Source organism: Tenrec ecaudatus, chromosome 16 (genome assembly GCF_050624435.1).
Source record: "Tenrec ecaudatus isolate mTenEca1 chromosome 16, mTenEca1.hap1, whole genome shotgun sequence".
NCBI classification, from domain to species: Eukaryota; Metazoa; Chordata; class Mammalia; order Afrosoricida; family Tenrecidae; genus Tenrec; species Tenrec ecaudatus.
Window position 1 is genome coordinate 97,311,702 of NC_134545.1, and position 16,444 is coordinate 97,328,145.

The window sequence follows — 16,444 nt, forward strand, 5'->3', positions numbered from 1 at the left end:
GAACGAGGAATAGATCGAGCAGATGCTCCTCATGGGGAAGGGAAAAAAAACCCAGCAGAATTGGAGTTTTCTTGCCCTCTTAAAAAAGCCAACAACATTAAGACAGCAGTCACATGTGACAGGTCAACAATTAAGAGAAGGCAACAGTACAGATTATAACGAACACACAGGAGGTGTGTGTGTGTGTGTGTGTGTGTGTGTGTCTTCTCTTTTTTTTCTAACTTCCTTGCATCGTTTGTGTGTGAGTGAGTATGTGTGTATGTGTGTGTTTGTTTTAAGCGTATATTCGGCTGCAACTCATAATTAGCAGCTAAGCCTCTGGGACCTAATTAACCAATTCAATTAACAAACAAACCAAAAAAGCACACAAGTCACCCTGACATTTGTCAGCCATTAGGAGGGATACCAGACTGGCAGTTTCAGCCAACACCTTCCTGGTGATTCGTCCTTTTTCCACTCACTTTTGCTCTGTGTTCCGCCTGAAGCCGTGCTGCCCAGAGCATTGGGGGCCAGGAACGTGACATTCAATGGTCAATGGGAAGCTCCCTCCTGGCTTGGGAACAAACTTGGGGCCTCAGACCCGGCTGACACATGCCTACACTTTTCCCAAGTTCCCACTCAGTCCTTGGGGTGAGACCAGATGCTCCAGGGACTGAGAATTCCACCAAGGCTCCTTAACTAGGGTAGAAATTTTGCAATGTTTGTTACTATGATGGTAATTGGCCTGTTGGCTGCCATATTTATATCCTGCACCTGACAAGGGCTCAGGCAGGCAGTGACTCTGTTCATGTAAAGTCTTTGTTTGGGGGCCTGATTGGAACTCCAGTATTGCCTACCAAGCAGATAGGTATTTATATAGTAGCTTTAGCTAACTTTGCCTCTGATCTCCCTTAATTTGATGTCGCTTCCCCAGAAACTCTTATTTCATAATAAGCAAGGATGTCAATGCTCAGCTCAGTTTCTTGGGCTGACAGATGAAGGGAATGGCGGCATGGTGCTGATGCCCAGAGACCAGTGGGATGCCTCCCGGCGCGTGCCAGCCTCTTATCTTAGCCGGGCTCCCAGGAACAAGGACCTCCAGGTCTCATTTAGACATTGTGTGCACCGCATGCGACAGGAAGCTCAAGTGACAGTGACTTAAACACCAAGGGATTGCTTGGTCTCAGTTGACAAGAGGTCCCCAGGGACTCCGTGAGCAACTGGTTGGCGAAGATGTTCCACAATGTCATCCATGTTTCTGGCTCCTTCCGTCTTTCTGGAGTCTGTCCGCACGGTTGCAAGATGGCACCCACACTTCCAAGCATTGTAACTGCATTCCAGGAAGAAAGATGAGGGCAGGGCAAAGGGTCAAGAGCAGGAGGCAGGGAAAGCTCTCTGCTTCATGTTTCAATCAGGAAAACATGAGCCCTTCCTGGAGCCTCAGCCAGTAGATGCCCTCGCACTTCCCTCACTCAGCCTCTCCACTCACAGATTTTTCTTGGCGGGCATATTGCTGCCATGGGCGCTTCTGGGAAGGAAGAAGGTAAGACTAGATAATGGTCAACTAGTGGTGTCTGCACAGCCCATGTACTGAGTCCCTGCCAGGGGCTAGCTTGCTAGATAACGCCTATTGTGGATTGAATTGGCTACTCCCCCCACAGAAGTCCTAACTCGCTGTAAATCCAATGGACTCACAATCTGATCCAAAAATTCAATTTTGTTTGAAAATATTATCAACTACATTAACCTGAGGTCACACTGGAGTAGGGTGGGTCCTAATCTAAAATAAGGGTGTCCTTATAAACGAGAAGGGGTCCCTGGTAGCAAAACTGGTTATGCATTTGTCTGCTAACCTCAGGGTCAGTGGTTTGGAACTACCAGTAGTTCGGAAGGCAAAAGACAAGGATGTCTACTCCTGTACAGCGTTGTGGTCTCTGAAAACAACCATGGCAGTTCTGCCTGTAGGATGGTGTGTTAGACAGGGTTCTCCAGAGAAACAAAACCAGGACACTTATGATTTTTTATATATGGATAGATAGATATATAGCACATTGAAATAAACAGCTAATTAGTCCACAGAGCAATACTGAGGGCTCAGTTCAACTCACTTCTGTGAGACAGTTAATACACTGGCAGTCCTTCAACTCACGAGGGCTGCTGGGTGCAAGTCAAGGAAGCAGACAGCTGAGTCTTCTGTAGAGCCACACAGGCAGTCCGGTCACAGGCAGCAAACAGCAGGGCAGGTCACCAACAGTCCGCCAGATCACAGGGTCCAACAGTCCCCAGCTCAAGTGATGTACACACCAGTAGTGTGGAAGCAAGTCTTGAAGGAACCTGAAACTATAGCCACACAGTCTACAGGATGGGTGTCCCACAGGTGGTGTAGTTCACAAGTTGAGGCAGAGAACTAGCTAAAGCAGCCACACACTGGTCTGATCATCAGACAAGAAGAGATGGAAAGGTGAGGCTCACTGAGCCATCTATCTCTTTGCCCTTCCATTAAACTGCAACCTTATTAATTCCATATGTGTCTGGTGGTCAGGTTGGCACAATAAACCTACCTATCACAGATGGCTATGAGTTGGAATCAAGCTCATGGCAGTGAGCTTGGTTTTGGTTTGGGGTTGCAAAGGAGAAGAGGCATTGAGACAAAGAGACAGAGAAGGAAGAAAGACAGCCAGATGAAGATGCAGCTAGAAGCCAAGGAATTCCTGGGGCCACCAGAAGCTAGGAGAGACCCAAATAGGTCTTGCTTTAGAAATTTTAGCTTGACCTTCCTGACAGCCTGAATTCAGATTTCTGTCCTCCAGAATTGAGAGACAGAACATGGATTCTTAGAAACCCCCTGGTTTGGGGTAGTTATGGGAACCCCAGGGGAAACAAACCCAAGCATCATCTTGGCAAAGGTCCTATGGGCGGTGAGGGCCTGCCTCCCTGTTGGATAGATGAGGGAGGGGATACCCAGAGAGGTTAAGTACTTGGCTCACAGTCACACCGCTGGAAGGACAGGGCAATGGTGCACAGCTGGGTCCCAAGCCAGGGTCCAAATCACTAGCCCTGAGCTTTCAAAGTCCCAATTTGCAGTCACGCACCAGGATGCCCGGGAAGTTGGCTTTTCCCTGGCTGAAACTGGCATGGGGCCCTCGGATGACACGGTGGCCCTCCCAGCCTGTCTCTGCTGTTTGCCTGGCTCGGAGTCACAAGCTGTTAACCTCCCTATGGGTCTCATGCCCCCCTGAGCTGGCCTGGCAACCTGACTTGTCACCCTCTCGCCAGCCCCTAATCCCTGCTCACACACAAAAGTTGTCTGATTGAAACTGAAAACATCCCGGGCTGTGCAATTAGGCCAGAAGAGAAAATAGACCTTATTTCAAAAGGTGACTCCCTACCATTTTGAAATAAGCCTTTATTAATTGCAGGCTCTATGGCGGTATTACCATGAAACAGCCTAGCCTGTGCGCCTGCAGCATAACCTTTCTCGACCGAGGCGGCCAGATATTCTTTGCAGGTAATCTACAGGGCCCAACAGCAAATATCTCGAATCAGAACTATTCATGCCGGAACAATATCGCGGCTCCTTATTGTTACCTCCATTGTCCGCTTACAAAGAGCAACGGGCAGGTTCAATCTATTTCAGCGGAGGAAGCTCTACAGAAATCCTTGCCACCGAGCATTTGATAGTGATCACAGAGGCACATTAGGGAACAGGTGCTGAAAAGAGAAAGTCATTTTTCATTTCTGAACTTTAGAAGCAACAACCTCTCCTGCGCTCTGGCTCCCCATGACCTGTGCCTCGAAGTGGGAGTAGGATTGTGTTGTGTTGTGTTTGTTTTTTTTTAAAGCCACTCAATAAGATGGGTTTCTAAAGGGTGGGCAGCGAGTGGGGGTAGGGTGGGGCGGCTGGGGTGTGGGGAGACAGACAAGACAGGAAAAAGAAGAAAAAGATATTACACAATGTCATATTCAGGCAACATGTGTGAACTCTGGATTCGTTCAGTTAAAAAACAAGACAAAACATGTTCCCAGGGGGAGCTGAGTCTTCGAGCCGTGAATTACAACCAAGGGCGTGACGGTTCAAGAGTTGATGGTCCCTAACGGGTACCATTTGGGACAATGGAGCATGTAGGAAAACAGGAAGCAGTTCTGTCTTAGATTTGCCTCTCTTCGGCCAAGCAGTGGGAACACCCTGAAACTCAATTTACCCTCCTTCTGAGAAGGGTAAGCACGTAGGAACGGTCTTTCTGAGATGTCTGTAATTTCTAATATGCGTTAGGGGTAGGGGGAGACAGAAGATTCAGCAAAATTAGAGATGAAGGAGCTAGTGATATTGTTTTGATGACATAGAATTCTGTGGAAGAATTCTTGCTTTCCATGTGGGAGACCTGGGGCCGGCTCCTGGCCTATGCTTGTCATGAGCCACTACCTACCACCTGTGGGGGATTAGGATGCTGAATAGTTTCTGGAAGAGCTTTCAGACTAGAAAGACTAGGAATAAAGGTCTGGCAATGAACTTTCAACAATCAGCTAATAAAGACCCTAAGGATCACAGTGGTTAGATCTGCAACCAATCATGGTGATGGACCGGGGCCAGTCTGTGCCTCTGTGCATGGAGTCGCCGTGAGGAGAGGGCCAACTTGATGGCAGCCAGCAACAGGATACTGTTTAGTCTAACTGTCAAGTCTTATTGAAGTATATATAGATATAAAATTGTGAATGTATATAATGTACAGTCAAGTATAGGAGCCCGGTGGTGTGTTGGTTAGTGTTGGGCTTCATTCCCTATGGTAGACAGTTTGAAACCACCAGTCCTCCACAGTAGAAAGGTAGGGCTTCCTACTCCCTAAACTATTACAGTCTTTGAATCTCACAGGTGGCAATTCTTCCCTGTCCTATAGGGTCACTATGAATCAGTATTGACTCCACGGCAGTGAGTCTGTCATTTTTTAACATATACAAATATATGATATTTACCCCATGGACACTAACAACAAGAATGTGTACGTGGTAAAAAGTGCACTGTACCCTCCCCAAGTGAAAAGAGCCATGTCCCCCGAAGATACCATACAGGTGGTAGAAGCTGTTTTTTTTTTTGTGATGGTAATATGTTTTTTCATTGAAACTTTTTATTAGGAGACAATGTTAGATTTGTATGCAACTGATTATCGGTTTGTTGTGCCATGGTGGTTTATGCGTTGCACTGAAAGCTGTGTCCTGGCTATCTCAAATGCTAGCAGGCTCACCCAAAGTGAACAGGTTTCAGCAGAGTTTCCAGACAAAGGCCAGACTACGGAGAAGGAACAGGCTGTTCACTTCAGAGGAATTAGCCAGCAAAACCCCCTATGAGTATCATGGAAACATTACCAGTTACTGAAATCCTAATAAACAGAAGCAGAACATTGTCAGAGATCGTGCCAGAAGATGAGCCCATCAGATCAGAAGGCACTCAAAGTAAGACTGAGGAAGAGCTTCCTTCTCAAAGTAGAGCCAACCACAGTGATGCTGATGATGCTAAGTCTATGTGAGTAAAGACTTTAGGGCCTTAAGTTGCTGCTGGAGGATGACTCAAAATGAGAAGAGACATCAGCAAACAGGAGTTAATAATTGGAACTTGGAATGTACTAAGTATGAATCTAGGAAAATTGGAAGTCATCAAAAATGAAATGGAATGCATACTTAGTGATATTTTAGGCATTGGTGGGCTGAAATGGACTGGTATTGGCCATTCTGAATCAGAAAATCATATGGTTTACTGTGCTGTGAATGACACAATCAAGTGGAATGGTTGTTGCATTTATCATCAAACAGGTCATTTCAAGATCTAGCTTGAAGTACAATGCTGTCTGTGACAGGATAATGTCTATCTGCATACAAGAAATCCAATTAATACAACTATTATTTAAATGTACGCACCAAGCACTAAAGATAGTGATGAAGAAATTGAAGAATTCGATTCGACCAATGTCTTTAGTCTGAAATGAATTGAACATGTGGTCAAGATTCATTGATAACTACTGGAGATTGGAAAGTAAAAGTTGGGAACCAAAAGGAAGGAAAAATAGTTGGAAAATATGGTCTTGGTGACAGAAATGAAGCTGGAGATCACATGATAGAATGTTATAAGATAAATGAGTTCTTCAATATAAATAAGTTTTTCAGCAACACAAAATACAATAATACACATTACTTGTCTGGATGTCATACACAAAAATCAAACTGACTACATCTCTGGGAGGACATATCAACAGCTAAAACCAGGCCAGGGGTCCACTGTGGAACAGATCATCAATTGCTCATATGTAAGTTCAGGTTGAAGTCGAAGAAAATTAAAACAAATTCATGAAAGCCAAAAAATGACCTTGAGGATATCCCACCTGAATTTTTATAACATGTCAAGAACAGATCTGATCGATAACACACTAATGACAGAAGATCTAGTGAGCTATGGAAGGACATCAAGAATATCATTCATGAAGAAAGCAGAGTCATTAAAAAGACAGTAAAAAAATCAAAGTGGATGTCACAAGAGACTCTGAAACTTGCTCTTGATCATAGAGAAGCTGAGGCAAATGGAAGAAACGGTGAACTACGAGAGCTAAACAAGAACTTTCTAAAGGAATCTCCAGAAGACAAAGTAAAATATTATAATGAAATGTGCAAAGACCGATAGTTAGAAAACCAAAAAGAAAGAGCCTGCTCAGCATATTTTAAACTGAAAGAGCTAAAGAAAAAAATTTAAGCCTGAGTTGCAATATTGAAAGATTCTGTAGACAAAATATTGAAGGATGCAGGAAGCATCAAAAGAAAATGGAAAGAATACACAGAATCACAGTTCCCAAAAAGCTAGCTCATATTCAGCTATCTCAAGATGCAGCAGATGAGCAAGAAGAGCTACCGAAGAAGAAGGCCAAGCTGCACGGACAGCATTAGCCCACAACAAGGCTCCAGGAACTGATGGAATACCAACTGAGATATTTCAACAAGCTGATTAAGCGCTGAAAGCACTCACTCATCTACGCCAGGGAATTTGGAAGGGATCTTCTTGGCCTACTGACTAGAAGAGATCCATATTTTACTCATTCCAAAGAAAGGAGACCCAACAGAATGCTCAAGCTTGGGAATGACATGGCTATCACAGGAGGTAAACTTTTTCTGAAGCTCATCCAACAATGATTGTAGCAGAACATTGACAGCTGCCAGAGATGCAGGCCAGATTTTGAAGAGGCTGTGGAACAAGGGATATCATTGCTGATGTTAGATGGATCTTGGCTGAAAGCAGAGAAAACCAGAAAGATATTTACTGTGTTTCATTGTCTGGTTTCAAAGACATTCAACTATGTGGATCACAAAAAACTATAGATATCCTTGAGAAGATTGGGAATTCCAGAATACTTCATTGTGCTCACAGAGAACCTCTTGAGGGATCAAGAGACAGTTACGCACATAGAACAAGGGGATACGACATGGTTAAAAATCAGAAAAGGTGTGCATCCGGGTTGCTTCCTCCCAGCCTACTTAATCTGTATGCTGAGCAAATCATCATAGAAGCTTGAGTATATGAAGGAAACTGTGGCATCAGGAGTGGAGGAAGGCTTATTAAATACCTGTAATTTGCAGATGATGCCACCTTGCTTGCAAAAAGTGAGGAGAACCTAAAGCACTTACTGATGAAGATCAAGGAGTTCAGCCTTCCACATTGATTAATCTCAATGTACAGATAGCCACAATCCTCAGCAATGGACCAGTAGCTAACATCATGGTAAATGGAGAAAAGATTGAAATAGTCAAGGATTTGGTCTTGCTTGGATCCAAAATCAATGCTCATGAAAACAGCAGTTAAGAGATCAAACAATGCATTGCATCAGGTAAATCTGACAAACAACACCTCTTTAATGAGTTGAAAAACAAGTTTACTTTGAGGACAAGGGTGAGCTTGACCCAATCCATGGTATTTTTGATCAACTCGTACACATGTGTAAGTTGGACATTGAATAAGAAAAATAAAAAATAGGTGCATTTGAATTACGGTGCTGGTGAAGAATACTGGACGTACCAGACTGCCAAAAGAGCACACAAATCTGTCCTGGACGAAGTACAGCAAAATGCATCTTAGAGGCAAGGAGGATGAGATTTTGTCTCACATACTTTGGACATGTCGTCCGGAGAGACCAGTCCTTAGAAAAGGACCCCGTGCTCAGAAAAGTGGCAGGGCAGGGAAAAAGAGTAAGACCTTCAGCGGGACGGATGGATCTGACCTAGTGGCTGCATTTGGCCTCAAACACCAGAGCCATCATGAAGATGGAACAGGACAAAGGCAGTGTTTTGTCCAGTCACACACAGGTTCACAGTGAGCTAGAATCCACTCAATGTCACCCAACAACAACAACTGGTGTGTGGGAGGGGTGTGTGTTTGTGGTTGGGGGGCTGCATACCATTTTATCGCAGGTGTAGGACCCAGTATCCACAGCCGGAGTCAAGATCAAGAGCCTTCCATCAGCACAAGAATGTTGCCCTTTGATAACCTTGTTGTGGTTAGGGGCCCTTTCGTCTGCTCCAGCTCACAGCGACCTTGTGTGTCACGGAAGGAAACCGTGCCCAGGCCCACACCATTCCCACACTGGTTCTCTTGCTGGAGCCCACTGCTGAAGCCACCGTGTCGATCCACCTTCTTGAGGGACTTCCTCTTCTTTGGTTAAATTCTCCTGTCTCTAACTCCTGGAGAACTACTAATCGGTTCTTCATTTTCAAAAGTCTGTCCTTCCAAAATGTTAAATAAATCAAATCATACAGTATGTGCGGTTTGAGGATTGGCTCCTTTCATGAAGCATATTTCGATGGAGATTCATTCTTGGTGTTTGTGTTGCTGGTTCGTTGAATGTATTCCATGAATGGACATACCACAGTTTATTTAGCCATTCGTCTATTGGGGGGGGCATCTGGATTATTTCCATATTGTAGCTATTACAAATAAAGTAATTATGAATATCAGTATTCAAGTTTTTATGTGAACATACATTTTTATTTCTCTGGGATTCACTCGATCATATACTAAATGTCTATTTGGTTTTATAATGAGCCATTAAAGTTTTATATTCCCTGCTCCCCAGAGTTTTACAATTTCTTTGCAGCATTTGGAATTGTCATCAGTTTTATTTAACCGTTATGGTAGGTATGTAATGTTATTTCACGATTGTTTTAACTTGCAGGTCACTAATGGTAATGATGTTGCACATATTTCAAGTATTTATCTACAATTAGTAATCCTTTTCATGTCTTTTGCCCACTCTCTAATCGGTTTTCTTTTACTATTAATAGATGACATACTCTAGAGAAGTGGTGTGCAGATGTTTCCTGATACACACATTTTCAAGAACAGATTTTCTATTCCCTCTACTATCAGCACTGCCTCTTTTCTATCAAGTTGTTAACTCCTCATCCATAAAATTTTCAACCCGGAGAGTTTTTACAGGGTGGGGGGATACTTCCTAAAGGGAGGGGGAAAAGTAGACCCTTTTCACTTAGAAAATCAGTCTTTAAGCGAGTCGAGTCATTCTTGGTTCCCAGCGTTATCAAACTGAGGGAAACCTGAGGGGCAGAAGACAATCCAATATTTTTGGAAGGGTGTTGGAAGTTGGAATGGGGAGGGTTAAACAATGAAGCAACAAAACTGTCTTTTGTTACGAGCAGTAACAAAGACCAAAAAGATCGAAACTCAAAGAAAGACAAGCCTATGGGCATAAAAAGCAAACCGAGAAAGAAAGAAGGCAGGCATTTGTAAGAAGAAGAGCAACAACAAAGACTCAAGCAAGTTTAAGCTATAAAAAACCCCAAAGCCTTAGGAACTGTTCATGGAGCTCCCTCTCCTGCCCCGGCCTGGCAAGTTTAGTCAGATTCTATGGACAACGGGAGTTCTTGCAGGGACGAAGGTAATAGACAATGCAAGTCGAAGCTCATAAGTCATCTTGCCCTGACCGGTTTTTCTCTTGCAGCACGGCTGGAACCTTTTTGGGTAAGTTTTAATGCAACCCTCTTTGCTTTTAACCAGGTGTGTTTCTGGAAAGGGTTTCAAGTCTATCTCTTTGGTCCTTGTGAGCAGCTTGAGAACTGGGAGTGTCACCGAGAATGAGCTAATGGAGTCAAAGAGGCTCATCTGCTGCAGGAGGGCTGGCTTCTCCCTCTTTGCTCTCTAACCCTTGTGATGTGACACACAGGCGGTGCCAGAGAAACGCTTTCTGAATGACTAACTCCAGGCGTTTGTTTAAGGTGGTAGAGCAAGTCCTTCGCCTGGGACGTTCTTCCTCAACCACGTTCCAAGAAACAACAGATTCAAAACCAACAAGAGTCTGTGGTGAAACGAGGTCTGAAGGGTCACAGTGCACAATAACCTAGTCAACGTCCTGAGAAGTCCTGACATCATTATCATCATCATCATCACCATCATCATCTGCTCGTCTTCACCTAGGTTGGTACTTTTCAAACATTTTTTTGAAACCATGAGTTCCTTTAGTTCATAGATCAAAAGCCTCTAGACCTCTCTCAGCATGCATGTCCCTCAGACAGAGCAGGCTTTGGAAAAGTGGCCGAAGTGCTTGAGTTAGTGAGAGAAAGCAGAGGAGCGTACGATTCTACATAAGCAAGGAAAAGAAATAAGGACCCACAGGATGTGTGGCAGAGAAAGGTGCTGTCAGCTTGGGTAGCAGTGGAATGAAGTGGAGAGGGATGGACAGAGAGCTCAAGAGTAAATAAGGGCCACGTCATGTGAAGAGCTGGTCTACTATGTTATATGGCACGGGCTGCAAGTAGATTCGTGTGAACCCTGACTTGTTGAGGACCAGAATGACACAGACAGATTTCAAGTTTAGACAGATTGTCCTAACTTGAGTTGGTGAGGGTGGATTATAAGGGGCGGGGGGCACAGAGCATGACCAATTAGGTGGTCAAATGCTCTTGCCATGAAAAACTTCTCTTTCAAAGTTCATGTATTTTTTTCAAGTTGGGATCTGATGAACAGCAGATGTTCAGTATTCAGTATGCCATCCAGGATGTCCCCAACCTCCCCTAAAGTGGAGAAGAGACTTCCAGACTGGTCTGAGAGATTCTCAGTAGAGAGCTTGGTGTGACTGAAATTAAGAGAGACCAGTTGAGAAGTCTCAGCCTCATGACAGCACAGCAGAGAGACTCAACCAGAGGAGCCAGGGGAGCAGGCCTTGTCAGGCACAGAGACTTGCTTTGTCTCCCTTTACCTTGCCGTGTGACACACATCAGATGCTCAGTAACTGCTCTTTGAGAGAATAAAGAAGTTGACTCATTTGTTCAAGATTGGTTACCATCCTGAAAAAAAAATACCTTAGCTTTGAAAGAGAGGTTTTCATGGCAAGAGCCATGAAAATGTCCTCCAGTCTCATTGCGGTCAGCAACAGGTTATCGGATCATTTGCTTAAAATTGAGTGTGAGTTGGGGCCCCTGGGACCTTCGGAATGTTCACCACATAGCCTTATTACTAAGCAGCACAGTGCAAGTTGCCATTCAGAACCCAGGACCCCCCACTCCCACTTCCCACCCTCAGCCCATATTATCTCAAAGCATTGGTCCTTAATGGCTAAGCCTGGGTGTATTTCAGGGGAAATTTAATCCATATGGTTTTGATTCATTTACACTTAACCCATCAAAACATTTTAATTTGGGAATGGCGGGAGAGTGTGTTGTTATTTGGGAAGTATTTTCAGGTGTGATTTAAAAGGAGGCGGGGTTAAAACAATGAGAGAGAATACAGGGAGTTCGGTTCTAGAAATAAGTTGGGGCTGATATGTGGAAAAGCTGAGGACAGGTCTGGTCTTGCTCGCCTTGGGAGATGGCCAATGTTGGTGACATTCTTCTTCTTTCATCTGGGAAATGGAGGAGGTTAGAGAAGAACAGAAAACCTGAGAGACAAGATCCAATCTGGAAGGAGTTTGGAGGAAGGAGGACAAGCAAGGACTAGCTTTCGACTACAGACAGGAGGAAGGAAGCTCTAATGTCACCCATAGGACTCCTCACCCAGTCCAGCTCATTTAGCCTCGGTCACCTAGGTTGTGAGAAATGGCTCTGAAACTTGAGCTGATAGGTGGTTACAATAACATGGACCCTTGAGGGTCAACAACTCCTACCTTTACCATTTTCACCTGAGAAACCGAAGACCAGACCAACAAGTACTCAATCAGGGTTGCCTGTGAGACTCCAGGTCTCCTGATTCCCACTCTTGCAGACAGAGCCCTCCATACTGGCCCAATGGTGAGGACGACACATACATTATTATGACTTGTGATCCTGGTCAAGGTACTTAGTGTCCCTTAGCTTTAAGAGATAGTCCACCTGGAGGTCAGGGATGGATGAGCTGGTCTACACAGAGTTCGAGTCTCAGTTGTGACCACTGTTACATTACAAGTGACTTAATCTTTCAGCCCCCAAACTCTTATAGGGTTATTATAAGGCTCGGTTTTCTTATTTCTCAAATAATCCTTTGTAACAACTCAACAATGCTGCTCCTCTTGTTATCGTCATGTTACAGATGAGGAAACTGAGGCCCTTGGAGGTTAAGACAGTTGTCCCAGATAAGTGACAGAAATGGAATTCAAACCCAGATCTTTCTGACTCCAGAGAAACCTTGTCTCTGGGGCTTATTAGATAATGTTGTGGGCATGCTTGTTGAGTTTTTCCACAATGTACCCTAGATTTAGCACAATTTCTCTTACCTCTTCAACATCGACAGCATGAAATAACCATCACTGATATTATGTGTCAAAAGAATCTCAAGTAAAATTTTCATTATATTCTTAGCACCAGCTAACTGATGTATTTTGGACATGTTCTTACATTTGACATGATGTTTTCAAATCCAAGGGACAGAAACTCAACAGAAACTTCCATCCTTACAAAAGGAAATTTATTCGCTCACCTAAGTGAGTCAGTCAACAGTTGAATCCAGTCACTCAAAAGTTGTCACCAGGAAGCTGTCTCCCTACTCTTTTCTCTGCTTTCCTTTAGGTTCCTGGAGTCTCAGGCAGGCTCTTCCCTTTGAGGTAGCATGACCACCAGCAACTCTGGGATGATGAGCTACAAGCTTAGCAACCCAGCAATAAGAGGAGCATCTTCCCCCAAGTCCAGTAAACCCTGGGGATTGACGGTCTTTGGATGTGGCCGAGGCTAAACACCCACCTGTGACACAGTCGCCTTCCTGGGTGTATGGAAAGGGACATCATGCTGGGTCGAGGGTCAGTGAGAAAGTGGAATACCTTCAAGGAGATGGATCGACCCCGTGGCTGCAACAATGGACTCAGACATAATGACCATGGTGAGGGCGGTGCAGGACTGGGCAGTGTTTCCTTCTGTTGAACACAGGGCTACTGAGTCCGTTTTAACTCAACGACACCTGACAACAGCCTGAAGCACAGAGACTGTCCGTTCTCAGAGCTAGTGCATCGACGCATGGCTTAATCAAACGGGACGTCTCCAAGCAGCCTGGCTCAAAGAAGGACTGAGAGGAGGAATGGGGCTCCCCCAAAGGAAAATGCAGGATGCTATTTTGACCAGACGAGGGGATGGACGTTGGGCTAGCAGAAACATCAGTACCCTTTGTTATTGTTTTCTGTTGGTGATGGTTGCTGTGGTAGTTACATAATTTGTGGTCGATTTGAGGATTAAGAGTGAAGAGGTGGAGTTTAGCCTGTCAATCAGATGGCAGCTGGATGACCTCCTTCAGGGGTGCTAAGGATATAAATAGCTCACTGGAGGCAGGACACAGGTTCACATTCTGCAAGACATCCCTGAAGAGAAGCCACACGGACCTACCCTGATGCAGTCCTTGGAGCTGAAAAAGCCACATGGAGACCCATGCCAGCACTGAGATGCTTACAACGCCACTGGATCCACAAGACTTCCCATACACTGGCCTGTGATCTCCCTGCATTTGGTGTCACTGCATGTGTTTTATGAGTCTAAAGAGTGCTTTTTAGATTGGTATCAGACATATGGGCTAATATCAGACTTATGGACTTGATCTGGACCGGGCTGGGATGTTTTCTCAATATTCAATTACTCTTGTATAGAAAGCTCTTTCCCAAACACATATGACTGTCTATGGATTTGTTTCTGTAGTCTACCGAGACTGACATAGTTGCCTTTGAGTCAATTCCAACTCATGCTGCCCAGTGGGTGCAGAGTAGAATAGCCCCATGGCCTTTTCATGCTGTGACCTTTTGGAGACAGGTCATCAGGCCTCATTATGGAGGTGCCTCTGGATGGGTTCAACCTGCCAACCTTTGGGCTAGTAGTTGAGCGTTTACCAGTTTGGGATTCCAGCTAACCATCACCACTTGCAAGGATAACACCCCAACCCCCCAAACCAAACTCACTGCCACTGAATCAACTCCAACTAATAGAAAAACATTAGTTGTTGGAGCCTCACTCAACATCCAATTGCTTCCAAATGCTCAATCCACAAGCATTCTGGAAGCAACCATTTTCCCTAAGGGGGAGAAACACTTCCAGCAACCCACTGCCATAATGCCCTGAAGATCTAGTACCGCATCTTGCTTGTGGGACTGAGCTGCGACTCCATCCTTGGGGCTGTCTGTATCTCCCCTAATTCTGTAGGCTCAGTGGGTGTTATTCTTGCCCAGTGAGATGGAGGGAGATCTTTGGAGATGTTCGTTTGTTTCTGTTCTCCTGTGGGGACCGAAACATGGTCTTTTCTCCAGGGGTCTAAGCAGGGTTAACTTCATGCCTGGCCATCTTGGGACAGAGAGAATTTCTTCTTGGGGCTGGGGGCATGCCATGGCATACTACCAGAAAGTGCCCACACTCTCATGGATCTGTGTCCCACAGATCCATAGCCCATCCATCCAGGTTAGACCACTGGAACAATCAAAGGTGAGTGGGCTGGACATAAGTTAATAGCATCGTGGACCACAGCGGAACAGCCAGCGGTATTTCTCAAATCACCCAAACTTGTCTACACTTTGAGCTGATGGATTGCCCATTTGGACAGAATTGGCTTGTTGACCCAATTCACCTAGCATGTATTCTGAAGTGTCGATTCTAGACAAGCTAAGCAGTAACATTCTAGTGAATTCTGCGGAATTTTGTGGTATGTGGCTGGTGTGATTAGATGCCATTGGGCCCATTCCAGTTCATGGTACAACAGGACGAGACACCCCCTGGTGCTTTACCACCTTGACCATTGCTGTTCTATTTGAACCCTGGTTGCAGCCACTGTGTTAATCCATCTCGTTGAGGATCTTCCTCTTCTCTGCTGTCCCTCTATTTTACCAAGCATCCTTTGCCCACCTCTCCTGATAATCTCTCCAAAGAACATGAGACAACATCTCATCCTCGCCTCTAACGAGCATTCTGGCTGTACTTGTTCCAAGACAGAGTTGTTTGCTCTTTGGACAGTCCCTGGGACATGTCCAACACTCGCCGCCAGCATCATCATCCAAATGTATCGATTCTTTTTTGGTCTTCCTTATTCAGTGTCCAATTTTCACATGTAGATGATGCAATTAAAAATACCATGGCTTGGGTCAGACCCACGTGTCCACTGCTAGTCCTTAGAGTAATCTCTTTGCTTTTCGACATGTTCAAGAGGTCTTGAGCAGATTTGCCCAACACAGTGCATCCTTTGATCTCTTGACTGCTGCCTCCACGAGTATGGATTGTGGATCCAAGCAAGACGAAATCCTTGACCATTTCAACCTTCTCTCCATTTCTTACAATGTTACCTATTGGTCCCGTTGTGATCCACGTTTCTTGATCCATGTCCAGTTTCTGCATGAGCATCAGGAAGTGTTCTGGAATTCCCAGTTTTTCTCAAGGTTATCCGTTGATTCTCCCTCCTGCCGACCCAGATCTGGACCACAGTGCCATGCTTGTATCTCCAGGAGCTTCAGGTAAAACACCTGGCTCCAAACAGGTCCTGGCCGAATGAATGCTTATTGAGAAATGAAGAACCCCATGGAGTTTGTCGATGCCTATCATTATTCCATGCCCAAGGACTGGTGTGGGTTTCCAGGTGCCATGGCCCGCTGCCATGCCATGGATTCTAGATAAAGTTGCACTGAGAAGTGGTCCATTCTAGTTTGACCCCCTGCTGAGAATTTCCCTTTTCACCCCTGGTGGTCTGAATCATGATTTCCATTTTAACAGGATCCCCAACTGATTCCTTTGTCTGCAGATCTTGGTCAAATGTAGCTCAGGATGCAGTCTATCTGGGGCGGAAATGGAAATGCTCAGCAGGGGTTGTGGGAGGCGGGAGGGGGCTGTCAAGTGGAATGGACTGGATAAAGTCCTCCCAGGAAACACAGACAAAGGTGAGAGTCCCTGGGCCCCATGCAACATCTGGCCTAGTAGCTCTTTGCTCCTCAGACAACTGCAGACAATCCAGTCCAACATCCAAGATGGCCACTGGCCAATCAGACACTTGGCATCAGTA